The 26,561-nt window shown below is 41.8% G+C and overlaps 1 long non-coding RNA gene across 1 annotated transcript; it reads left to right on the top strand.

The window, feature by feature from the left end:
- The first annotated feature begins 17,147 nt into the window (after positions 1-17,147).
- Positions 17,148-20,305, top strand: LOC138789888 (uncharacterized). The gene is made up of 3 exons (XR_011362807.1): positions 17,148-17,237; positions 18,714-18,783; positions 19,950-20,305. It is a non-coding gene; the product is annotated as an uncharacterized lncRNA (long non-coding RNA).
- Positions 20,306-26,561: the final 6,256 nt, after the last annotated feature.

Here is a 26,561-nt window from a genome sequence, read left to right as displayed (position 1 = left end):
CATATAGTTCTTTAGTAACAGAAAATACATTGGAAATCCAGGTAACAATTGGTTCCAGTAAATGGGGCTAAAACCACAACAAAATACACATTCAAAAGCATAAAAACATGTTATTTTCAGAATTTCTGGTATTAATTTCTTGGCATAGCGGAAAATTATTTTGTACATCAATCAATGTACAGAAATCAATTACCATAGAATTTTGTCATTTTGACAAAAATGCACAATGGTGTTGAACATTAAAGGGGTCTTCTGGGGAGAAAGAGGCGACTAAAGCCTCCCCCCTTCCGAGATTAGGAGGGATGGAAGTTGCGGATTGTGTGCAGAAACATACCCACATGTCATGTCACAATATTGGAGACACTGTGTAGCTATTTGACATTGCGTTGCATGCTTGCGACTTAGTCTCACCCTTCCACGTCTTGGAAGGCTTACATGCAAGACATGGAATTATCAGGAAGCGAGTGCAGGGAGCAGAAGGCTTCAGCCATCTTCTGCTTCCTGGACAACCCTTTAATGTTATTGGTTTTATAAAGTGTGCCTGCTATATCAAAGCCAAGACCACAAAGTGCCCATCAACACTGTACTAGTCAGAATACACCAGAATAGGTAACCTTATACATAATAACAGCCAGTAGCTGTCAACTCCAATCCCTTCATACACATGAATGCTTGGTTCGGCTAAGTAGATAAATGTTCAGTATGGAGAAGTAGAGGGCAAGGCTTATCTCCCTAAGAACAAAAGGAGGAGGCAGATTCATCATGACAATGACATCATGCGTTGGGAGGAGCCTGGATGTCCCTGTACGCAATAAATGGCTGTCCAGTCCTGCTAAAATATTTGGGTTTGGCCATCACTTGTCTGATGTGTATATTTAGCCAGGTGTACCAACTCTATCACACATAAATCACCGCTGTGGTAAATCCAGAATAATAATACACAGTAATAATAATACAATAAAAAATCTCCCCCTTTGTACAAAGACTCTTCAACGTCTGCAAAGAAGAATAACCAGATTTCTCAACGTCTGTGGTCACCAAAAACCTGCCTCTCCTTAAAACACCGTCATTATTAGTTACTTCAAAACACTTATTACCTGTTGCACCATCCCGTGTTTTTCCCTAAGCAATAAAGATAAGAATCCATGATCTACACTGTAGCTCCACCTGTTTGTTGGATGCATTTTTGTAGCTGCTAATCTATTAATATTAATACACTGTGATCAATGCAGATCTGCATACATAATCACCACTTTGGGCAACTGTTTTATTTAGTTAGAAGAGCCCCCCCCCCCCCCTAAATAAATAAATAAATTATCCGATCCCGCCAATTAGCAGTAGTCTGTGAAGCTAGTGTTCACCTTTCTCACTGCAGGTGAGATGAGGCATGACTCTGTACCCACTGTTAGGCCATGTTCACATGAAGTATAATGCCAGCCGTTCTGTAAATTGTGCCAACAGCGTATACTGTGTGTATGCGCTCCAGCCAGGATTTCATTCATTCAAATGCAACGTATGTTTTGCATAAATCATGGCCGTTGTTGCAGATTGCAACAATGGCCGTGATTTATGTAAAACATACGTTGTGTGAACATGGCCTCACCTTGTAACCCACTGTGTCATTTAAGGAGCACACAGGTTTTATTATGCAATGGCTTACAATCTTCCCAGTGTATAGAAATAAAGTATAATATTGATTACATGTACATTGTAACACAGAGGTGACAATTGTATCACACCAATGCAGTCTGAGGCATTGGATAAAGCAGCTAAAGGTGAGTGTATGACTCCTACAGCCGTACCCCTTTCACGCAAAAGAGCCTTGTGTTCACCCTAGTTACCCTTGGTCCTGCCCTTTGCCATTTACAATGCCCTCCATTATAAGCTAGCATTTTTAACATCTGACTGGAGACTGCAAAAGCTTACGGGAGGACTTTAGAAAGCATAAAAAATTTATTTCTATGTATTATTAATAAAAAGAGCATCATACATGTTTGATGTGGAAGCAAGATGCTTTATAGCGAATGGATTAGTTCTGGAACCATATGCTTTAATTCAGTTGTCTAATCCAATTGCAATCAAACAAATGAGGAATAAATTGCTTCAATTATGTCCGAGTGACAAAAGAGAGCGAGTAATCCAATCTGACCACCAGATTTTATTTAGAAAATTATAAATTATAAGAGTTGTTCGGCATTTGGTTCTTTGAGTTTCCATTATAATCTTTCAAAATTATGTCTGGATTAAGTAGTAATGAACAAAAGCCTCTAATCATCCTAGGACAGATACCACCAGTGCCTGATGGACCCCACTGACTTTCACTGAGATCCATCTGCCATTTTAATGGCATGCAGAACTGTTCTCCCAGTCAAATCCAATGGGTTTGCAACAGAGCAAATGCAATTGAATATTATGTAGAACTCTTGGATGTGGACATGGGTGAGGTCTGAGGCCCCCATTAGGTTTACAACCGCTGAACTACTGTAGAAGTTGGAATAATCCATTCTGAATAAATGGCCTCAGAGTTGGATCAGGTGCCTTTCATGACAATATTTCAGAAATATTATAATCTTGTTTGTCCCATAGTTTTTTCCTGTCATAACTTAATCTCAATGTTCCATCAAGTACATCGCTTTAAAATTTTTACATGAATAGACTGATGCCGGCGAGGGGATGCCGGTGCCACAGTCTTTTTGTACTGCAGCCCAGTTCCCGCTCACAGCATTGGTCTATTAGAATCATTGGAGCTGCTTCACAAAGGGGAGGGGGTTTTGTAACACTGGGGGTGGGCCCGCCTTCAGTGCTTAAGGCCGAGGCGTTGCTCGGGAATAGACCGGCACGGGAACTAGGCTTCGGTTTAAAAAAAAAACGACCGCAGCATCCCCATGCGGTCGTCAGTCTATTCATGTAAACATTTTAAAGCAATGTACCTGATGGTACATTCGCTTTAAAGTCACAAATACATAAAGCTGTTTTGGTTCTCTTGTTGTTGTAATCTTCATAAGGAGAGCTATTCCAAGACCCACCCACAGATTGAAGCCACAGATGCAGCGTTACTTACAAATGACAATAATTGCTTAAAAAACATTCTGGCTGAATTCTGTTTGCTTACAATTCCATGTCACTGTCAAGTTTTACAAGGATTACTTATTCTAAACTTCCTGTTTCCTGAATAAAATGGCGGCATGGCAGTGAGGACTGACACTATTAGAGTCAAAGGGAGGGAAGCAGAATAAAGCTATAGATCGTATGTTGTTCAGCAACTGTAGAACGTTTGGTGACAAACTACTGGGTACTGTGTTATATGATATGTGAGATACAGTAGTCATAATAAATCATAGTTATCTCTGAGTATAATCTTGTCAATCAAGCCATAAGAACAATGCAAGAAGAATACAATGGATTGCATTCCACTGAACAACAAATTTTAAGTTGCTTTAGAGTTAAAGGTATATGCTCACTTTAATTCTATTGCAATTCTCAGCACAAAGGCCCAAACTAACAGCACATAGAAACTGACTTGCCTTATCCAGTTTTATTTTGACTGTGACCTGGACTTCCTCTCACCACCCCAGTAAAACTTTCAAGCCATGGAGGCATGGAGAGATGCCAGACAGACTGTACAGAGAGAGAACAACACAGGCTCATGGTAAGCCAGCGCATGGAGTATAAATATCATCATTTGTGTTCATAAAACAAAGAAGGAAATGATTATCTCCCAGATTGTTTCCAAAGAACCCTTGGCAGTGACAGAAAAAATAACACACGAGCAGCAAATTTGGCTGAGGACAGAACTTTAAAAAAAAAAACATATCGACGATGACTCCATGGCCTGAGCCTTATTGCGGATGTGCAGATCTCATCATCGGCATTTGGAAAGAGGAACCAATTAGACAATACACGGGGAAAGGAGCCAAGGGGAAATGTAAAAAGTTGCCCACATCCAGCCTCAGGGCCATACTGTGTCCTTTACCCATAATAATACTCTGGTCCCCATGGCCAAATGCAGCTTCTTCTCTTCTGAAATACTGTGATGTCTAATAAACCCAGATTACAGAAAGACTGCAAGACGGAAATTCTCTGGGCCTCCACCTACAACTAAGGATACTTCAATGAAGTGGTTAACTAAGTATTCTCCATTCACACATATCACTGGCATAGAAAGAGTGTCCTGCCCCGACCGTGGAGGAGATAGAAGACAAAAATTACTCAATCGGGAGGGGTATTGGATACTTATGCTAGCTACATCTTTTCCAAATGGCTTAAATCAGAATGGATCTTTTACTAAACTACTAGATACTTGCATTTATGTGTATTTTATACTAGTTTTGTATCAGTGTTTATCTATGTGAAGCATAAATTAGCCAGCAGGTGAGAGTGGGAGGGGAGGTTCCCATTCTCACATAAATTTCCTGCTTGGCCTCATACACACTATCTATGATTAAGGGCCGGTAAGGCCAGAAACGCGTCAGACTGTGTGTCCTGTATGCATTTCCATGGACTTTTATGGACTTTTGTGATTACTTTTTATTAAGATTATCAATAAACGAAAAATTTTTACCAGCAAGTGCCGACTCCTACAAGTTCCTTCATTATCGTTTATTTTGGATCCAAAGGTCGATTGGTCGTGCACTACCCAGGTGAGCCGGTTACCACTATCTGCTTCTAAGTATTCTATCAGTATAGACTGACTGGGGTTCCTGATTATTTGGGCACTATATAGCAGTGTCATTTTTATTGGTCTTGTCTACTATTATTTGGGCACTGTATTGTAGTGTTTGGGAGCTGTACACAGTGTCATTTGGATATGGCGGTGGAGGTTTTATTTCAGCACTGAATGACACTGTTATTTAGCCATTGTCATGGGGTATCCAGTGGTATCTCGGTTCTTAAACTTAATTGGTTCAGGAAGGCAGTTTGAGAACCGAGCAGTGTCTTCCCATAGGAAATAATGTAAATGTGTTTAATTTGTTCCAGTACCCACAAATAATTTCCTAAGGTACCCATATATTAGATTGATAAGTGCCCATTATAATCTCTACAGTACATTACAGGACAGCACTATATACTGTACAGGACATTACAGAACAGCACTATACTGTACAGGACAATATACACAAGAAACATACAACAAAACCAGCAATTATAGTACAATAGTCACTAACTCCTCACTCATCCTTTACTGTATAGAGTCCCCCCCATCCCAGAACTGTAAAGTATGGGAGATGGTGGTGTACTGACTGTACTACTACTGTAGTGTATATGCACTCTATCAGTCTAGTGTATGTGAAGCCTCACCAGTGCTAAACTCATCAGGTACAACCCAACATCCACACTTGCAAAAATGTTAAGAGCAAAGTTTCAATTCTGAACGTTACTTCCAGGTAAATTTTGTTTGAATACCGCAGTATTACTGTACTTCAAGACTGGTTGCCCGAAAAGTGTTTGAGAAGAGCAAAAGTTTGAGAACCAAAGCAAACTGAGTTCCGAGCAGTTTGAGAACCGAGGTTCCATTGTACATGGTGCACTATACGATGTTATCATTTGTCCACTATGTAGAATTGATTCTATTCCTAATAGATATTTTAATTATTTAATTGTAATTTGGCCATGTTGGAATGAATAGCAAAAGTTTCACAACAATTTACCGCCATTATAATGTAACTGCGACTCCCAGCAGTTTTTTTGACTAGCACTTTAAATCTGACATGTCCTTGTTAAGCAGCTCTTCAGGAAAGGTGAGCCCTTCGTAGAAAAATGAGAATACAAGAATTTTTAGTTGGAGGCAGAAAACGTTTCATGTACAATTAACCTTTGAACTATGACATCAATAACAGGACTCCACGCAAGCTACTCCACTCACTTTGTCGGGACCTGCTCAACAAATCTGTCAAGTTACTTGTCAACAGTCATAAAGCCAACAACTTCTAGCTTATCTGGTGGGAAAAATAGGAGAGAAGAGATCACCTGTCACACTTGGCTTTACCCTATGCTGCACAATAGCCACTTATGTTCTTGGTGAGGGAAACACCATATGATTAAATGGCTTGTTTAAATTATACCACCAGTAAAGAACAAAGAGCCCTTTACGTCACAAGGGCGATAGAAGGGAGGACTCACCACTGACCAGCATATATCACTAAGTAGATCCTTTGCTATAGAATATTTTACCTACTACTGCAATATAGACATGCCAGAAGATGACCTTGAGCTACATCCCTTAACCATTCCAAACCCATTAGACTTTCGTCATAGAGCACCGCTGCCTCCAAACTTTTACCATGACATAATTTAAAAAATTGCTCAAATGTCACAGGTAGTTAGGGCAAGAACAAAAGGGTTTATTTTTCTCTCACAGATGCACAGCCAGCTTTGCAGTTACAGACACACTAAGTGGTACAGTAGGCTTGATGGTTTCCCCTGTACTTATTATTCTTGAACTGATGAACAGTTGCAGGAATCAAAGCTGTCCTTTGCTGGGGCATAGGAAGTACTGCTTATCTACCTTACCTTCTTTAGTCCTTTGTACCGCAGTCCTGAAGCGGTGGTAATCCTTTAGAATCTGTTAGATTTTTTTCTTCTATATACAAGATGCTAGGGTAAGCCCACAAGTAACGGAATAATCAATAAAACAGTGCTTTTCAGTAATGCGTATTCACTTTGCAAGGGAGAATGAGTTAGTTTTGTTTTCCCTTTACACATAGACTAAAAACAGACAATTCAATGAACTGGGCAGTATGTAAAAATATCTACATTTATGAACAAAAAATGCCAGAAGTTGGAATCAAATGAAATGTTATATATGTGAATGTAATATAAATGTGAATAGAACGTATCAAACATGGTGTAAAGTGAAACTGGCTCAGTTGCCCCTAGCAACCAATCAGATTCAACTTTTTATACCTCACAGACTCTTTGGAAAATGAAAGTGGAATCTGATTGGTTGCTAGGGGCAACTGAGCCCAGTTTCACTTTACACCATGGTTGATTACTCTCCGTCTTCATAACCCTATTACACATACTGTCCACCTACTTTTGGACCACACTGTATATAAGTGATCACAATATTAAAGCAAAAAGGATACATTAATTGGTAAAACTGTATAACTGAAAGGAGGCTCTTGAGAATCAACAAGGCCTTCATACCTAAACCTGACTACATTGATTCCCAAACAGAACATTGATTTGTCACTTAAGACACAACTGTTTTAGTCCATAACAGTCCAGGTTTCTTGCTCACTTTACCACCACAAATAAAGGTGATGGTGGCTGGCTGTCAATGGCAGGACACATAATGGGTGCCATAGTGTAGAGAGAAGACGGTTGGTGGTGCTTGAGGCAGTTGAAGGGGTTATCCAGAGAAAATTGTTTTCTTTCATAAAGTTATATAGATTTGTAATTTGCTTCTATTTGAAAAATTTCAAGCATTCCCATACTTATCAGCTGCTGTAGGTCCTGCAGGAAATGCTGTTTTCTTTTCAGTCTGACACAGTGCTGACATATCTGTCCATGACAGGAACTGTCCAGTGCAGGAAAGGTCTGGACAAATGGTAATTTGCTGCTGCTCTAGACAGTTCCCGTCTTGGCCAGAGATGTCAGCAGAGAGCACTGTGTCAGATTGGAAAGAAAATAACATTTCCTGCAGGACATACAGCAGCAGATAAGAATGGGAAGACTTGAGATTTTAAAATAGAAGTTCACCCCCATAGATCCCCATCTTATGAGGGGGGGCAAAATAACGTTATTGATTCATACTTTCACCCCTGATATGCCCACGGCTGCTCATGTAGTGCAGCAAGTCAAGCATTGTCTGCTAATGGAACAATTGGAGGCCGAGCCCTCTAGGGAAAGGAGAGCTAAACCCTTCTTCAGGAAATGGAAGACATTTATAAACAAATTCCTGGATGAGGCTGAAAGGCAGAAGGTGGTTAGGCCTTTTCGCAATACAAGGTGGTATCTGATGGCTGATATTGCTGGTACTCTGGGCAGATTACGTCTTCCTGAATAGGTAGTATTGCCGAACCTGCTGACTGTGGAATGAGAGGACCTTGGGCCGCGAGCAATATTGGGAGGGGGGGGGGGGGCAGTTGGGGTGTTTTGTTGTGTTGAAATGTCTGTTACTATCTTTATATGCCTGGAAGGAACAAGATGTGAGATTTCCTTCGTCAAATGACCTTTTTATTTTGTAAAATTGTGAAAATTAATAAAAATATGTTTGAAAAAAAAAAATAGAAGTTTATTTCAAATCTATATAACTTTCTGGAACCAGTTGGTTTGAAAGAAAAAGATTTTCACTGGACAACCCCTTTAAATCCAGAGAGACAGTAGAAATAAATCCCGGCACTCACCAAATAATGCTTATTTATTGCTTGGTCAAAATGGCCTAGATGGGGGCAATTCTTCATAGTGACCATCCTCTTCTCTCAGTCCATAGATGTGTCAGTTAATTGGGCCAAAAGTCTTTAAGCACATCACAGAGGCATGTCTAGCAATCAATGATGACTTACCCAGAGGTACACTACCCAATAGTGGACCCTAATAGCATTTATATAGGAGAAGCCCCTTTACACTATCTTTTGGGGGAAAAAACAGCATCTAATCATTTACAGCATTGTAATGATTTACATATCTGCCTGAGAAATAACTGCATGCTGAGCTCTGCAGCAATCCCACATTTCTAGCTGGATGCTTCTTTTTTTGTCAGCGAGTGTATATACCTTTCAGCGATTTATCTGCCAATATTTGCTGCATCAGGTCAAGTTAAGATCTGCCTGTTCTGAGTCGCTGCTATGTAAAAGCACAAACACAAGGGGAGTCTTTTAAATCTAGTTTACATGGGTTGAACTGTCTAAGTGTTACCATGAACACAAGGATCAGTGATACAAGTGCAAAGCGCAGGTCACATCGGTGGCACTGGATATCATAACTCTAGTGGCTATGGCGCCTTTGGACAATTTCCAGTTTTATTTTCACATGATTCACAATTAAGAAACACACCTGCCCCTGCAGCTAAACTGCAAACCCGTGTGCCAAGAAAGGATGCCAACGCACACAAGACACATGAGCAGAGATGAAAGGTGTATGCACATAAATATTTGCATTATTGGCACCATCTAATAGTCTCTACCCCCTCCCAATAAAAAAGGAACTGAATAAAAGCCATTATAACTGCCTTTACAGGTCCTAAACAGGTTGTCACCCAGTTGCAATATCAGTGCTATTGTCTTACCTGTCAACCCTCCTAGAGTGTCCAGGTAACTACCAGAGAAAAAGAGGAGATCTGGAAGAACAAGCTGCAAAAGCAAAGAGTTTCTTTAGAGTCTGGTCAGGGGTCTGTATTGTTTAGGGTTACTGGTCTAGTCTATGTTATTATGTATTGGGGCTGGTCTGGGCATAGCCTGGTTTTTGGTATGTATTGTTTTAAGGGGTCAGGTCTGGAGATGTATACTATAAAAATAGGCAAAAAAATTGATTTAAAAATGTTGCTCTTGGGTTCTTGCTGGATCAGCTTTCACAGAACTGTAAAGTGGCTGAAAAGAATATCTGAAAATTGCTGGTAGCGTCATCTCCCAGATTCCGCATCAAAACCATTTCATTTGTGACCCTGAATATTCCACGTGTCTTGTCTAGATGTAACATGGAGACCTGTGAACTTGCCCTCTTTAATACAGGACTTTGCTGTAGAGGTGTTGCCGCGTTTCAAGGCTCTGTTTCAGCTTGGAAATAAAACGCGTCCTCACTTTGATGATTCCTCTCTTTGATGTGCCTTCCAGGTTTACTTGATTTTTCCCCTGACTGCTCTTAAAAACTGGATTTAATAAGGTGCACCTTTCAAGTGTGTCTCACTCTTGGCTTGCTGTAACCCAGTCGATTTTTTTTACCATCTTCTGATTTAAATCCCGGTTTCTGATAGAATAAAAAGTTTTCTATTGAAACTTATAAAACAAAAAAAATTAAACAAAGGACAGCGCCACCTAAAGACATACATAAAGGCTATATAATATATCTGGCGGGTTTTGGGCACAAATAAAAGCAACGTTAGCAAATTACTTGTCACAATGCTGAGATTCGCTAATCTCTATTTATGTGCTGGGCATGACCCGAGTTTGCTTGAATCCCTGCCTACTTGCGCAATCTTCTCTAAATGGCAGCCACGACTGGGTGATGTTCTCTACTCTCACTAGGCAAGTGACCGGTTGAGCGCCCCAGGGGTGCACCAAAACATTACTGACTCACACACAGCGCTTACAGCTCAGTCTCTTCCCTCTTCCTCTCTGCCTGGCCGATTTCCATACTGTAGTATTGAGGACCTGTGGGTCATGTGATCAGGTCCTTCATCCCACTTTCTCTGCAGGACCAGGTCCTGCTCCTTCTTTGTTTTCTGATGTTCAGAGCTCACCCTGCCCTACAGTGAGGGGGCTGAACATCAGAACACTGGGCCCCTCGCCCTCCCTGGGCCCCTAGAGGCACTGTGGGCCCCTGCTCTTGCCTGGGTAAGCCCTGTGCTGACGCCGACCCTGCCATATTAACAGACTTATGCTTTCCTTGCCATACAGGAAGAAAAGCAAGCAGCGCAGGAGCACGTACAGGTAAGTTCCTCACAGGTGGGTTGGGTGAAGGTTGTTCCAGTAATTTGCCCCCCTAGTTTGCCTGTAGGTACTTTGTAGTGGTGCGCCCGAAGATAAAGATGCTTCTGGTCTCTAGTGACCATGAATGACAAGGAGAAGAGCAAATGGGCATCATCTGAGGGATACTACTGAACTGCATCATTATATTGCACTCATTAAAAGCAGTTCAAATTCTTCTGTGTCGCAGATTCCCAAAACCCCCCATGGCTGCATCAATGAAGCTAATAAACCATGTAATATCCCCCTGACATTGGCAGTGTTATGCCAGTCCTCCAATATTCTTCCTGGAAATGTATGAACAAATTAACCACAGGGTGTAAGACAATAGTGCGTCCCTACACAGTACACAATACAGTGCTGACAGTCACAGAATGTGCAGGGGAAAACATCCTGTTAACAAGAAGTGATCCTACATTTCCAAGAGGTTTAACAGTGGGACAGCACAAAAACAAAAGATGTTCCAGATGGGGAATGAGAGTATTTGCTATAGCAGACATGTGAGGGAAGCTGTCTGTTCCTCTTTAGCTAGCAAGCAGATTCAGGCTGTTTTACAACAGTCTGTAGACAGCAGACTATTCCCAGAATCCAGATGTTCATGAATCAGTAAATCCTTTCTTCCCTGCATCTTATTAAAGGAGTGCTCCTGAAGCTAAAGGAAAAGCTTCAAATAATAGTCATATCACCCAATAGTCCAGAAAATTTGATTATTTTGTCTTTTCTGATAAATAGACAAGAAACAAAGCAGAGAGAACTAACAAGGAAATATACCATAGCTCATGGTATGTTAACATTTGGCTCTCTATCCTTACACATCCGTTTTTATGATTGACAATCCAGAATTTCAGGGCTGCATCTATCTTCTCCAGCCACCGTGAGTCCAATGCCAAGCGTTCAGTGTTTCACAAACCCAAATTTACTGTAGTTTTGCTCATCTTTATTTGGAATAAGGACAATTTACAGTAGTAAATGCAATACTCTGTATGTACTCCTGCATTGTATAAATGAAAGTTCTGAATTGGCCTAAAATTTCCAACATGAGCGTTATTATCTGTTAGTCACAGACTATGATGGGAGGTATAATAGAGCCAAATTCTTGGAAATGGTATTATGATATGAGGGCAAAGTATCCTGAGGGTCTTCTCTGACTGAAGATGCCAAAATGCCCAGGGGATTATGAAATACAGCTGAACTATTTCTTCTTGTTCCACAAAATAATTTTTTGAGAAACCATTGAGGGACATTTACTAAGGAGTCTAATAAGTGCAACTATTCTAATGGGGATTGGTGTGTATTTTGTTCTAATATCTTGTGACTGATTCATTAAAATGTAGCACTGCCATAGTAAATGCATCTAAAGAAAAAGGCACAAAAAAGGCGCAACTATGAAAAAATTGCGTAGTTTTATTCATCTGGTACTGACCAGACGTAAGCTTGCGCCTGTTTATGCGACTTTTTAAAAAGTCGCAAATGATAAATTGGGCACTAATCCCGGATTATGCGAACTTTTGGGTGAGTACTTAAAACAGGCAGATTAAAAAAAAGTCACATCTAAAAATATTCACCTGTCGAATACTGGTTCATAAATAGAATTTAGACCAAAAATGGGTGAAACATGCAATTATTCACCAAAAATTAGGCGCAAACCCCTTGATAAAAGTCCCCCTATGTGATTTGGTACAGAATTTATACTCGATGTAATTAAAGCATTTCAATCATTAAAAAAAAACTTCTGACATGTTACAGCAGCATGTCAGAGATTTGTATAGGGGGAGGGGGGGTGTGCTAGCGATCGCTAGAATGAAGGGGCACAAGCGTGCGCTTTTCCCCTTCAACTCCGCTCTCACTGCTAAATTAGTGGTGGACGGAATTATAATGAAGCCTATGGAACTTCCGGCAATCACGTCTACCAGAACTGGCTCCATTATTAATCCGTCTACCATTACTTTAGCAGTGAGAGCGGTGATGAAGGGACAGAGCCTGCACTACTGAGCGTGTATGTCCCTTCGTTCCAGCAATTGGTGGGGGTCTTAGCAGATGACCACTATGACATGTCAGTAGCAGTCTTCCAGTACTTATCAGCTGATTTATATCCTGCAGGAAGTGGTGTATTCTTTTCAGAAACAGTGCTCTCTACTACCACCTCCGTCCTTGTCAGGAACTGTCCAGAGCAGTAAAAAAAAACGATAGAAAACATCTTCTGCTCTCTAGACTGGAAAGAATACCACTTCTTGCTGGACACACAGCAGCTGATAAGTACTGGAAGACTTGAGATTTTTTAATAGAAGTAAATTACAAACCTCTGGACCTTTCTGGCACCAGGTGATTTAAAAGAAGGTTTTTTTGTTTTTGTTTTCTGCTGAACTACCCCTTTAAATGATAGGTATATTTTAAAAGTGTTCTAATGCAGCAAGCTGCGTCCCTCACAACTCTATAACTCTATGCAAAGCTGCATTGTTTTAGGCACTTGTATCTTCTCAGAGACTGTTCATCTCAGAGACTGTTCATTTCTAGTTCTTGAATAGTGAAGTCAAACACACAGACATATGTTAGTCAATGGCTGTGTGATATTACAGAAGGCCCCACATTGGAGAAGGCATGGGTGTGTGGTTTTGATTCTATGAACATTCTGATTAGGCCTGGTAATGCTAATCACATGGCAGACAGGCAATTTAGAGCCTGCATAATCAATTAGGCTCTAATTATGTAAACAGAGAAATGAAATTAAAACTGTAACTGTGTGAACACAACCGCCATGAAGCTAAGCTGCAACAGCAAACACAATCATGGACAGGCCTGGCACTGTTTTTGGGAAGAAAGCAGGATGGCTCTAGATATCAGCAAGTAAAGCAACTCCATTGGTTGGCAAAAGCAAAAAAAAAACCTGCAATTTTGCACATTTTGTGGTATTTCATTTCTTGCAGGCTGTTGCAGGCTAAGGGAATCCCAGCCGGAGTGTATACAAATAGTATACACTCCGGCTAAGATTCCTAGCGGCGCCGCAAAAAACTGACATGTTTCATTGTGTGCAGCGAGGAATTGATCAGTACCATCCGGAATGATCTTCTCTGACACCGGCCGTTCCAGCTGGGCTGGGTAACAGCCTGACCTGATTCAGCCGATTAACGCTCCGTGTAATGCGGCCCTAAGATACCAGATAGCAGCTGCCGTCCTGACAAACTGCTATTTCTCATGTCTTTTAAATATTTGTTACATTCTGCGTGGTTTTAGAATGTAAATAGCAGAAATTTAAAAAGCAAGTGAAAACCCATGGAGTTCTGTGGTACAACCAAAGTTTTAGGGTAGATTATGCCTGCCAAAAGGCAACCATTAACACCATTAACTCACTGAGGGGGATTTATCCATCAGTTTTTAGTGTAGTAAAGATGCTAATTTTATTACCCCATTATGCCACATATAGCACTTTTGTGGGTGAGCTTTGTGGTAAATCGGGAACTGGTGTAGATTTCTAAGGCTGCTGTATAGGGAGCCACAGATTGGGTGGAGTTTTACTTAAAGGGGTTGTGACACAAGGAAAACTAGGTCTATATTGATGCAATATATTAAATGAAACATTTTTTAAAAGTAAGGAATTTCTTAAAATCTACTGCCCCCTCTGGTGCCATGACAACTGTGGAGGATCTTGCTACCCAGGTGGAGGGGGTGTCAGGCCTGGTAGTCAAGCTGGCCAACCAGGTCAATATGCTGATAGACATGGACCTAGTCACCCAAGTGAAGGGTTTGGCAATACTGGTAGCTGAGTTGGCTGATAAGGTTCGTGTCCTTACAGCTAACCAGGCTGGGGCTGTGGCACCCCCGGTGGTAGTGCAATCTGCTAAGGCCACAATGCTGCTTCCAGACCGATTTTTGTGGGATAGTGACAAGTTTGAAACCTTTAAGAATTCTTGTTTTTTGTATTTCCGGGTCAATCCCTTTCCTACACAGCAGGAAATGGTAGCTATAGTTGCCTCACTGTTGCAGGGAGATCCCCAGGCCTGGGCTCTTAAACTCCCTCCTGAGGCTGAGGAGTGGAGCAATTTACAGCAATTTTTTCAGTCTCTAGGAGCCATCTATGCCCAACCAGATCATGTGGGTCTAGCTGAGACACAGTTACTGACCATTTGTCAGGGCAAGAGACCAGTCGAGGATTTCTGTGCCGACTTTAGACGTCATAGTGTGCCCACCGAGTGGTGTGAGGCTGCGCTTAAAGCATTGTTTAAGCAGAGGTTGTCGGATGGCATTAAAGATGCCTGGACAGGTCATCCAGATCCCCTTACCCTGAAGCAGGCCATGGCTTTGGCAGTACGGATTGGCCGCAGACTCAGGGATAGGCAAAAGGAGAAAGCAGGTCCTGACTTTTCTAAACCTTCTGTCACTCCATCTCTCTTTTTGAAAAAACCTGTCCTTCCCTCTGATTATATCGAGGATGAACCCATGCAGTTGGGAGTTATGGACTACGAGACCAGAAGGGAACACCGGAGGCGTTATGGACTTTGCTTTTACTGTGGTGACAGTACTCATTTCATCAACTACTGCCTAAAATGTCCCCGGCGACAAGATCATCAGCGTCCAGGTGACAACCAGGAGAGTCACCTGGGCGCACAGGTACTTCTAGGTGGTATGGATATGCATGGTTCCTCTGCTGAGCCTACTAAGGTGATATCTCTGTGTTTAGCCAAAAATGACTCTGTAATCTTGAATAATTGCAACATGGAAGCTGAGTCTGTGACTGATGCCAGTAGTATAATTGGTGATATTGAGTCTGTCAGTCACCTGGATGCCTCCGCTAATGAGTGGGAGATGGACAGCGACATCTCCAGTGGTGTTCAAACATGTGTGGTAAGAGGTCATTTTCCACCCACTCCTGGTATGTCTAATGAGGGTCCGGTGGCCCCTCATAAAAGGGGGGGTACTGTCATGAATGCAACTTTGGCGCAGTCCTCGGTGCGTAAGGTACGACCGAGACTGCGATTTTGGCCATAATCTTTCATTTATTCTGTGTTTTGTTGGCCTTTGTTTGTGCCCTGTCTGAACTGTGTCTTATTACTTCTGGTCTGCTAATTGTTTTCCCTGCCCCACCCGTGTCTGTTCTGCTAAGTTTCTTCTGGTCTTGTAACAGTTAAACTGCCTTTGCCTCAGTGATTGACAGCTGGTCCCTTCTATCACTTTCTGGACATGGTTCCTGGTGTCCTATTTAAGATTTCTGTTTCTGCCTGTGCCTCGCCGGTTATTGACTTTATCTCTGCCTGCTTGTGTGTTCTGTTTTCTGGTTTCTCCTGACTCCTGCTTAGTAGCTTTGACCTCCCTTGCTTGCCGCCTGCCCCTGACCTTATTGCCTGTTTTCTGACTACGCTTTTGGATCCGATTTTGTACTTTTGCTGCCAGACTGTTGTGACCCGGATTGCTGACCATTCTTATTTTGTTTGTTCGTTTTGTCTTGTCTATTGTTTCACGTATCCAGGCCAGGGATCGCCGCCAAGTTGTCCGCTGCCATTTTAGGGCAGATTGCGGCAATTAGGTAGGGACAGTGGGAGGGGCTGAGCTCAGGGCTCACTGTCTCTTTGTGTTTGGTGTGACTGGTCCTGACAGTTAGGGAGGGATTATGGGGAAGAAATACTGTGGGCCTCATATCTTAAAAAGAATTGTCTTTGTTGCCTGAAGCGTACCCTTATAAAATCCTTCCTTGGTCATGTGCTGCCCACATACACTAGGCCTGAAGGTGGGCATAGATATCTTATCCCATACACAGGAATGTTCAGCACGGCCCAGGTGCTCCTGTGTTCTCTATGGGGAGGGGTAAGCGAGAAAGCTCTCGAAGAACAGAGGGCTCGGGAAGTGATTTTCCATCAAGAATGACCCTCTATCCCCACCTACATCTACATCATCTATTGGTCGACAAAAGTATACAGTGTATGCAGACCTTTAGTGCTATAGCAATCAGAGCAACAAGACAAAGTATACTGTACATTCATGTTGTGGTACCTGGCAGAGCTGTCCTCTTAGGCTAGGTTCACATCACAATTTTGCAATCTGTCTCACTGCATTCGTTTTGCAAAACATACAGAAAAATTAGGTCAATTACGTTTTTTGTGTCCGCTACAAAATGTAAGAAAAACAGGTTTATTTTGATCCCTTTTTTTATAATGTAAGTCAATAGAAAACAGATTTAAAAAAGATGGCATACAACAGCATCCGTTTTTTTTTTGTTTTTTTTTCATAGAACGGATACATTAAACAGACAGCAACATCGTGATGTGAATCAGGCCTTTGCTGATGCAAAAAAAATTGAATTAAATTTACTAAAATGTCACTACAAAAAAAAAATGTTCTTTTAAATTTACTTTATTTATAAAAAGCTGAAGAATCCCTTTACATTCGAGAAATTTCCCCAGTCTTGTCTCCCTACATCTCTTCATTGGGATTCCCAAGTCGAAAATCCAGGCCTAATTATTAAGACTTCATGTGCAGTGACATTTTCCTGGTTCCCATAGCAACCCTGTGTCATCATGTCTTAATACAGGCTCATGATATACTCTCCGCTTCAGCAGAACATAAAGAATAAAGCAACGGCATAACAATATATGGCAGATGGATAAGATAACACCACCGCTGGTAAGAATTAATTTATGCACGGACGCTAAGTGAGAAAATACGACGTAACCAGTACTTAGCGGCATCTAAAGGCAGCTGCTCCACACTCAATGTCAGAATCATTACGGACGTGCAGGCAGTCTCATATGGGAGTTAAATGACGGCATAAATTTAAATAAAAATGTTTAAAAAAGGCAGCACCATGACACATTTTATTATCTAAAATATACAATTTGAGGAGAATTTATCATTGCATTTACCAGAAAACAAGTATAAAAATAGAAACAGTTTTTGGGCAAGGCTCTTACAATTTGAATTTTTTTTTTTTTAGCAAAACACAAATTGAAGCGCAAAATTTTGAATGCATATTATGCAAAATCATAAAATTCATTCATTTCAGACTATGCTATAAACCAAAGGTCCACTTTCAGGCCTTATTCGGGGAGCCATAATGTGACTGTATTACAGCATAATGGTAAAAATTGTAAAAAGTTGCATGTGACCTACATTTAGGTCAATACTAGCTAAGTGATGTGCAACTTGCTACCTGTGACCAAGAATCCATTACAGTTGGGGAGTTTGGGAGACTGTGACATCCATGTCACAACTGTGAACACTTTGTCAGTCATTAGCAGTCAGCTATTGCGTTCGTATCTACTGTGAACGACCGAACGACGTCTTATTTAATGGGAACGATTTGCAAACGTTTTGCGAACGAGCAAAGATAAAAATAGGTCCAGGTCTTATAAAGCAATCGATTTCTCGTCCGGTCGTTAATCGTTAACTGTATTTCAACCGAACGATTATCGTTTAGATTTGAACGATTTAACGATAATCTGAACGATAATCGTCCGGTGGAATAGGGCCCTAAATCCTAAGGATAGGCCATAAATTAAAAAAAAATCATTAATAGAGATGAGCAAACTGGGTTCGGGTTTAAGTCCATCCGAACCCGAACGATCGGCATTTGATTAGCTGGGGCTGCTGAACTTGGATAAAGCTCTAAGGTTGTCTGGAAAACATGGATACAGCCAATGACTATATCCATTTTTTCCACATAGCCTTAGGGCTTTATTCAAGGTCAGCAGCCACCGCTAATCAAATGCCAAACATTCGGGTTCGGATTGGACTCGAACCCGAACCCGGTTCGCTCATCTCTAATCATTAACTCTCCTAATTTTAAAGAATCACTAAGCCCTTCTGCCATTCATAATACTTTTTGGGGAAAGTAACTCTATAATCCATCATCTAATGTAACATTATATATTAATAGATTTGATACAATATGACCTCTTGTCTATTCGAGCACAGTACAACACATGTGCAGAGATGTAATGTGGCAGTCCCTATACTAATGGTACATAACAAGTGTATTCCACATAAACATCCATATTCACCTAGAACTACCATAAACATCTTTAGTCTCCACGAAGATTTATTTGACTCTTTTTTTTCATTTTTTTTTTTCCGATGACGTCTGTTGCATCTAAATTGTAGGCGATAACAATGTGATAAGCGGATTCTTCGCCTTCCTGAGCCTAATTCATCCCAGACTCGTAGGCCTAATGTATGTAATTTTTTTCTTTCTCTTTCGTATTTTTTCTCTTTGAATGAATTGCATTTCATCTGGCAATGAGCATACGCTATAGGAGTAGAGTTTCCATGGAGACCCCAGAAAGGAACAGGGACTCTTAACTAAATTGAACGAAGAACAAAGGTGTAGATAGGGGTGATAGATCGTATTCCATGCTCTTCACACACTGAAGCCTCTTATCCGCTGCACAACGGACAAATAAGTGGTGCTCATTCAGAAAATGAAATTTATTCGGAGGCTGATGTATGAAGGTTGGAGTTGTAAACCATGATATTGGTCCCATATAGCGAATAGAAAAAGGCTGGGGTCACATGGGGTCATAGTGAGGCGGCGCATAATACAAAATATACGCATATGTATATATATATAGAGAGAGAGAGGGAGAAAGAGGGCGGTGGCGGCTGGAATAATACAGGTAAAAATTCCTGACAGGAATGGAAGGTGGCCTGAACCCATGCTGATTATATGAAATAATTGAGGATCGAGTACTCCTCCAATAGCTCTCCCCCCCCCCCCCCCCCCTTTCCTGCCAATGTGCATTTTTCTGAAGTTTCTTAGTTTTGGCATTATATTCATGAATCAGATAGCTCAGGATGGACAATTGGTTAAAAACAGTGAAAATGTAGAAAAACACACACAAAAAAGTCTAAAAATGTAAAATATGCTGAAGATAAAGTGAATTAAATGGGATGAAACAAGATGTGGGTCATGTGTAGCAGTCTTCAAGGGGTTAATCACTGGGGGAGATTTCCTCACAAGACACCATTCTCAGCAAGCACGTGGCTTTCACAAGTTATACACTGAAGACAAATATTTGCTGTCATGAAAGCAAACCACCATTGTCAGCTGTCTCCCCAGGAATGAGCCTGACTTAAAAACATTACCAAAGAGGGATATTTTACACGCTAGCAATGTTGCCCCCCACTTTCTTGGCAACAAAGGGGGTTGGGACACGCAGGGCGCAGGATTAGCTGGCAGGCCTATTTATGGGATGTTAGTATATTACACAATAAAGTAGAAAGGAGACATAAACTGGCTTAATTTTCTTTTTTATATATATATATATATATATATATATATATATAATAATTATAATGCCTATGTACTTCAGGAAAATTGGCTGTATCCATGTTTTCCAGGACTCCCTTGAGCTGCTTCCAACTTCATCCACCTGTATTCAAATGCCGAATGATTGGACTCAAACATGTTCGAATTGCGCTCATCTGTAATTGTTGACTAAACTATCAGAAAACCACAAAATAATTCTACATGAAATAAAAGGCCATATTCCCTCTTGGTCACATTAAAGTAACAGAAAAAAAACACTGCATGCTCAAGGCTTCTCTTATAATTGCTCATGCATTATACATCAACAGACTTCACAGGTACAAAGCCAGACTTCAATACAGTTCAATAAAGGCAGATATTCCCCTGTCTCTTAGCAGTGCAGTAATATTTTGCATCAACCACTGTTGCTCTAGTTCCACCTCTGGATATCGCTTAGTTTGTACAATAAATTGATGTTTTGAGGTTATGGACTTTGTCTTCATTTCCTATATGAAGTTCTAAATTGCTGCTATATTCTCAGCCTGTCTGTGCACAAATCCAAGGAACAATCAGAGAGTGGTGAGCTGACCACAAGAGTTTTCCTATTATTACTATAAAACATCATAAAAAATATAGAGGAACATTGTCATAAAAAGACCACCTGATCCTGCAGTGGATAATTGGCCCGTGTAAAAGGTATAGTAATCAGCTGAGGACAGGGAAAAAGCCTAATCTGGTCTTTAGAGCAGGCTTCAAAAATTATTGGTATCGGCTACACATCTTCCTGTGTAAACAGGGCTGATAAAGGGAAACTGGCAGCGCAGATCTGTATATATCCATGTTGTCAGTTTCCAGATCATAAACAGTGCATACTTACCATCCACGCTGCTTGTGATCAGGGCTCTCCAGAGAAGGCGGGCCCTGAAGATACAGCAGGCGGCTGGAGGACTAGAATGACGGATGCTGTATAACAAGAATCACAGATGGTAAGCATGCACTGTTTGTGATCTGGACACTGACAGCACAGATCTATTCAAATCTGTGCTGTCCGTTTCCATGACTGCAAGAACAATACAAAGATCGTTTGTGTAGCCCGGCCACCTTTTTTTGTCCTGCTGTGTATAGGCACTGTAAACGGTCGACGATCTTGCCTTAAAGTGTCTTAAAGTGTCACTGTTAGAGATGAGCAAACCGGGTTCGGGTTCGAATCCATCTGAACCTGAACGTTCAGCATTTGATTAGCTGGGGCTGCTGAACTTGGATAAAGCTCTAAGGCTATGTGGTAAACATGGATATAGTCATTGGCTGTATCCATGTTTTCCAGACAACCTTAGAGCTTTATGCAAGTTTAGCAGCCACCGCTAATCAAATGCCAATCGTTCGGGTGGACTCGAACCCGAACCCGGTTCGCTCATCTCTAGTCACTGTCATTATAACTTTTAAAATGTAAATCAACAGTAGATGTGATATAAATAGAGATGAGCGAACCGGGTTCGGGTTCGAGTCGATCCGAACCCGAACATTTGGCATTTGATTAGCTGGGGCTGCTGAACTTGCATAAAGCTCTAAGGTTGTCTGGAAAACGTGGATACAGCCAATGACTATATCCATGTTTTCCACATAGCCTTAGGGCTTTATCCAACTTCAGCAGCCACCGCTAATCAAATGCCGAAAGTTCGGGTTCGGATCGACTCGAGCATGCTCGACGTTCTCTCATCTCTAGATATAAAGCAAGTTTGCAATTTACATTCACAATTTTTTTTTTTAGTTATCATGGAAAACATGGCACTTCCTGTTTTCTGACAGTTAAAAAAAAACAAAACAGGAAAAAGTCAGAAAACAGGTAGTCCTGTGTATCCCAGGCCATCTGTGCGCTCACAGAGAGAAGGGAGTCATGTGACTGATGGACACATTGAGCCCTGACTCTGTACTGGCCGGAATTCCTTTGTTTAGTCTGTTTTTTTTCCCCACCAGCACAAGTCAGAAAATCTGCCTTCAGGAGACTGGACCTGGATTTCTGGTAAGTTCAGCTTTGTTTTACAGCATGATAAAAACAAACAAAAAAAAATAATGTATATTGCACTTTTAGATGTAATTTGCTTTATATCACATCTACTGTTGATTTAGATTTTGAAAGTTATAATGACAGTGACACTTTAGCAGCCAAAGTAAAAGCTTTGGTTGTCCATTCATGATGGAAAATGTAGTTTTACAACAGCTGGAGGGCCGAAGGTTTCACATCTCTGCCTTCTCTGCACATCTCTTTGTGTAAACAGGAGGTGGGGGCTGACAGCAATACATTTAAATGGCCACACGAAAGATGCAGTAATCATTTGTGTGGCCCAGCTACTCGATTAACAACTCTTTATAGTGAACTACAGTATATCAAAGGCTTTGCTAAAGTCCAGATATCCACTGTGTTGTCTTCATCCAGCACTTTTGCAACCAAAAAATCGATTACCACTTCCTACAAACACGAACAAAAAATGTAATCAATAACAAATACCTTTATTAATAAAATTCATAAAACACATGATTCAAAATTATTAAAAAAGCCAATGCCCATAAACATAAGAACAACCACCACACAGGATCATTATATTTTGTATTGCACAACGGCTCAACAACAATGTAGTGCACGATTATCTATATCCCTAGAGTCTCATTGCACAGCCCTCCATAATATAAAGTACATACACTTATTATTTCAAAATGCCCAGGACCTTTGCTGTAGCCAAAAAGAAAGTAAATATAATAAAGCTTGTATTACCTGTAGTGTGGATGTGTGCCTGCACCACAAACTTCAAAATTTACAAGTAAGATAAGAAAAATAGTCATAATTGTAATAATAACTGTTTCTAGAAAACACCAAAAAAGTACTTTCATCGGCCTAAAAGGTCAGTGTCATGGTCCTCATATCTATTTATTGACATTGTTGCATTGTAGTATGGATTAGAATGTGGGTCCAGAAATAAAGATTTTTGACACCCTGCCAGAAGTGTTAGTCCAATATAAACATTGAGGGGGGATTTATACAAAGTACGCCGGTCTTATATTAGGCCCCACCCCCTTTTCCCCCACCCGAATCTGCTCCCGGCATACTAAATCTTCCAGATGTTGTGTGAACACCACCTATAGGTGATGAACAATACTCTGGAGTCTTGTGGCTCACAAAGTATAGGCTATGTTCTCACATAGTATTTTCGTCAGTCTTCTTTCAACCAAAGTGGAACCAACAGGGCAAAATTATAATAGAAACATTCGCACAGTTTTGTGTTTTCAACCCACTCCTGGCTTTGGTTGAAAAACGACTGACAGAAATGCTGTGTGTGAACACAGCCATACACTAGGTTTTTCTAGAAAAAAAAGAGGCTGACTCCTTCCTACCAACATCACATGCAGTAGTGGATTATAATAGGGGCGTTTCGGGCGGCCCATGACCACCCAAAAAGACCTATACTTTCAGTGGTGTACTGTCTCCTGGCTACACTTCCGCCATGATTTGCAAAAAATCAAAGTTTTTTAATGGCAATTTTGCACAAATCAGGACATCATGACATTATCTGTCCTGTACTATGAACACCAGGCTAGTGCTGCCATAGTTACAGTGCGGTGGGGGGGGGGGCCCAGGCTTGGTGAACAGCCCGGGGCCTATGGTAAAGTTAATCCGCCCCTGATCACATGGCATAATCACAGATTTTTCAGCAATCAGCACATTACTGTGTGTAGAAATACCTGTGAGATGTCTCCCTCCCACTTTCTACACACAGGCACAATTCCCCCAGCACCATATACCCAGCAACCCTAAATACAATAACACAGTAACCTGTGACACATAAACTGATAAGCATGATAAGCATACGATAAACATAATACGGGCCTTTTTTTAACCAAAAAAGGATTGTTTTACCAAAATGCCTATTGCATAAAATTATAAAAACAACTGGAAATTACTAACAACAACATACATAAAGTAAAAAAGTAAGCAAGCCCGGGTTATGCACACTAGGGTAAGAATTTCCATAATTCGTTGTAAGGTGACAAAGTGAGAATGTCACACAACATGGCAACAACAATAAAAACAAACTTCTCTAAATGTACAGAATACAGAACAATTTTAGGTAAGGGATGGGGGGAGAATATATGAAGTTTACATGGGCTTGGTTGAGACAAAAACCTAGGTCCATCCTCTAGTGCAGGGGTCCTCAACTGGCGGACTGCCGCGGCCAGCTGTCCCGACCCCGGCTGCGGCGCTGCTCCCGACACAGTAAGTATCTATAAGCGCTCATAGATACCGAGCGGCAGCAGCAGCGCTGACAGAGAGGAAGCCATTGGCTCCCTCCCTGTCAGTCACCTCTCTCTGGCCGCAGCGGTCACAAGAGGCCGCGCTCCCCCTCTGGTGTCGGCGCCGAGTGACGTTCCTGCGCCGGTGGGGAGTGCGGCCTCTAGTGACTGCTGCAGTGGAGAGAGAGGACACAGGGGGGCTATATACTACAGGGGGAGAGCACACAGGGGGGCTGTATACTACAGGGGGAGAGCACACAGGGGGGCTATATACTACAGGGGGAGAGCACACAGGGGGGCTGTATACTACAGGGGAAGAGCGCACAGGGGGGCTATATACTACAGGGGGAGAGCACAAAGAGGGGCTATATACTGGGGGAGAGAGCACAGGGGAGCTATATACTACAGGGAGAGAGCGCACAGGGGCTATATACTACAGGGGGAGAGCGCACAGGGGGGCTATATACTACTGGGGGAGATCGCACAGGGGGGCTATATACTACAGGGGGAGAGGACACAGGGGGGCTATATACTACAGGGGGAGAGCACACAGGGGGGCTATATACTACAGGGGGAGAGCACACAGGGGGGCTATATACTACAGCGGGAGAACGCACAGGGGGGCTATATACTACAGGGGGAGAGCACACAGGGGGGCTATATACTACTAATGCAGTCACCCCCTGTGTACCTAATTTTAAAGGGCTGGTGAGAGAGAAAATGCCAGTTTTCCCACTAATAAGCAGCAATTCTGTATGTCAATAGTTCAACACCCTTTGTGAAAAGTAACAAAACATGTTCCCTACTGATGTTCAGCTCGGACCTTCACCTGACAAAAGACCCCGGTAAGTGGACCCTCACTAAAAGTTGTTGAGTACCCCTGCTCTAGTGCATCATCTAGTGCTCCCTTTACACATAAAGATAAAGTGGTAAAATCAAGTACCAATTGACTACGCTCGAACAACATGTATTCATATGTCACAATAATCATCTTCTTTTGCAGACTTTCAATCATTCAACATATGGCTTGTCCATCTTCTTTTTACAGTCTTCTTTGCTTATGATTAGCAGATGCCTGTTTACACGAGGGAATACCGAAAAACGTAATTTTTTTGGGACATCATAAAAATGTTGTTTAATGTAAAACAAACAAGGCTGATCATACAATCATTCAGCATCTTTACATTGCACAATGATCAACAATGTCTGCTTGATACAACAATTGCCTCCATGTAAAAGGCCTTGAAGTGTACCTGTCGTTATAACTTCAAAACCTAAACCAACAGTAGATACAAAGCAAGTTTGCAATTTACATTCATTATTTTTTGTCGTTATCATGCTGTAAAACAAAGCTAAACCTACCAGAAATCCAGATCCAGTCTCCTGAAGGCAGATTTTTAGTCTTGGTGCTGGTTGAAAAAAAGAGACAAAACACATGAGTTCCCGGCCAGTACAGAGAGTCACAGCTCAATGTGTCCATCAGTCACATCACTGCTTTCTCTGTGAGCGCTCCTGGGAACAGGTTTAGCATCATTCATTTGTTTTACCAATTGCAGTAGGCTTTATCTTTGCTTGAGGTATAAAAAACCCCCCTAAGGGGGATATTCCATGGGCCGACCAGGGCCCGATCAACGATGTAAACGAGCGCCGAACTGCTAGATCGGCGCTCGTTTACTGGGCCTATTCCAGGGCCCGACAATCGTTTAGTGAGGGCTGCAGGGACATCCTTACCGATGTCCTTGCAGCCATTGTTTTATACTTTACCTCACCAGGCTGCAGGTCTTCTCCTTCTCCCGGTCCCACGCCGCAGCAGCTTCGGAGCAGCCTTCTGAACTGACAGACCGCTCAGCCAATCACTGGCCGCGGCGGTCGCGGCCAGTGATTGGCTGAGCGGTCTGTCAGCTCAGACAGGCCGCTCCGAAGCTGATGTTGCCACGCGGGACCGGGAGAAGGAGAAGACCTGCAGCCTGGTGAGGTAAAGTATGATATTTTCAAATCGTCGGTTGCCCGCTGCGCACCGCTATTCCGCGTAGCGATGCGCGGGTGGCGACCGATGATTTTAGGTTTGAACCTAAATGAGCGATCAGCCGATGGCGCGATCATCGACTGATCGTTCTCTCTATTCCACAGAGCGATAATCGGCCGAATCGCTCCGTGGAATAGACCCCTATTGCTCCGTGGAATAGACCCCTAAGGGTGGGTTCACACTAGCATAAATGCATCCATATTAGAGCTTTCTAGTCCTGGCCAGACAGTGGGTCTGATGACTCAAACAGATACAGCTCAGTTTATCAGAACCATAGCTGGGCCAGGGCTTGTACACCTTAGGCTGGGTTCACACACCATATTTTTATCATTATTTGATCCTAATTTTGGAGCTCATGTTGGTCAATATTTATATCCAAAAACAGGAGTGGAAA

This window comes from Dendropsophus ebraccatus, chromosome 4, assembly GCF_027789765.1.
Source record: "Dendropsophus ebraccatus isolate aDenEbr1 chromosome 4, aDenEbr1.pat, whole genome shotgun sequence".
In the NCBI taxonomy this organism is placed as follows: domain Eukaryota; kingdom Metazoa; phylum Chordata; class Amphibia; order Anura; family Hylidae; genus Dendropsophus; species Dendropsophus ebraccatus.
The sequence above is the reverse complement of the archived record's forward strand: the minus strand, read 5'-3'. Positions and strand labels throughout refer to the sequence as shown.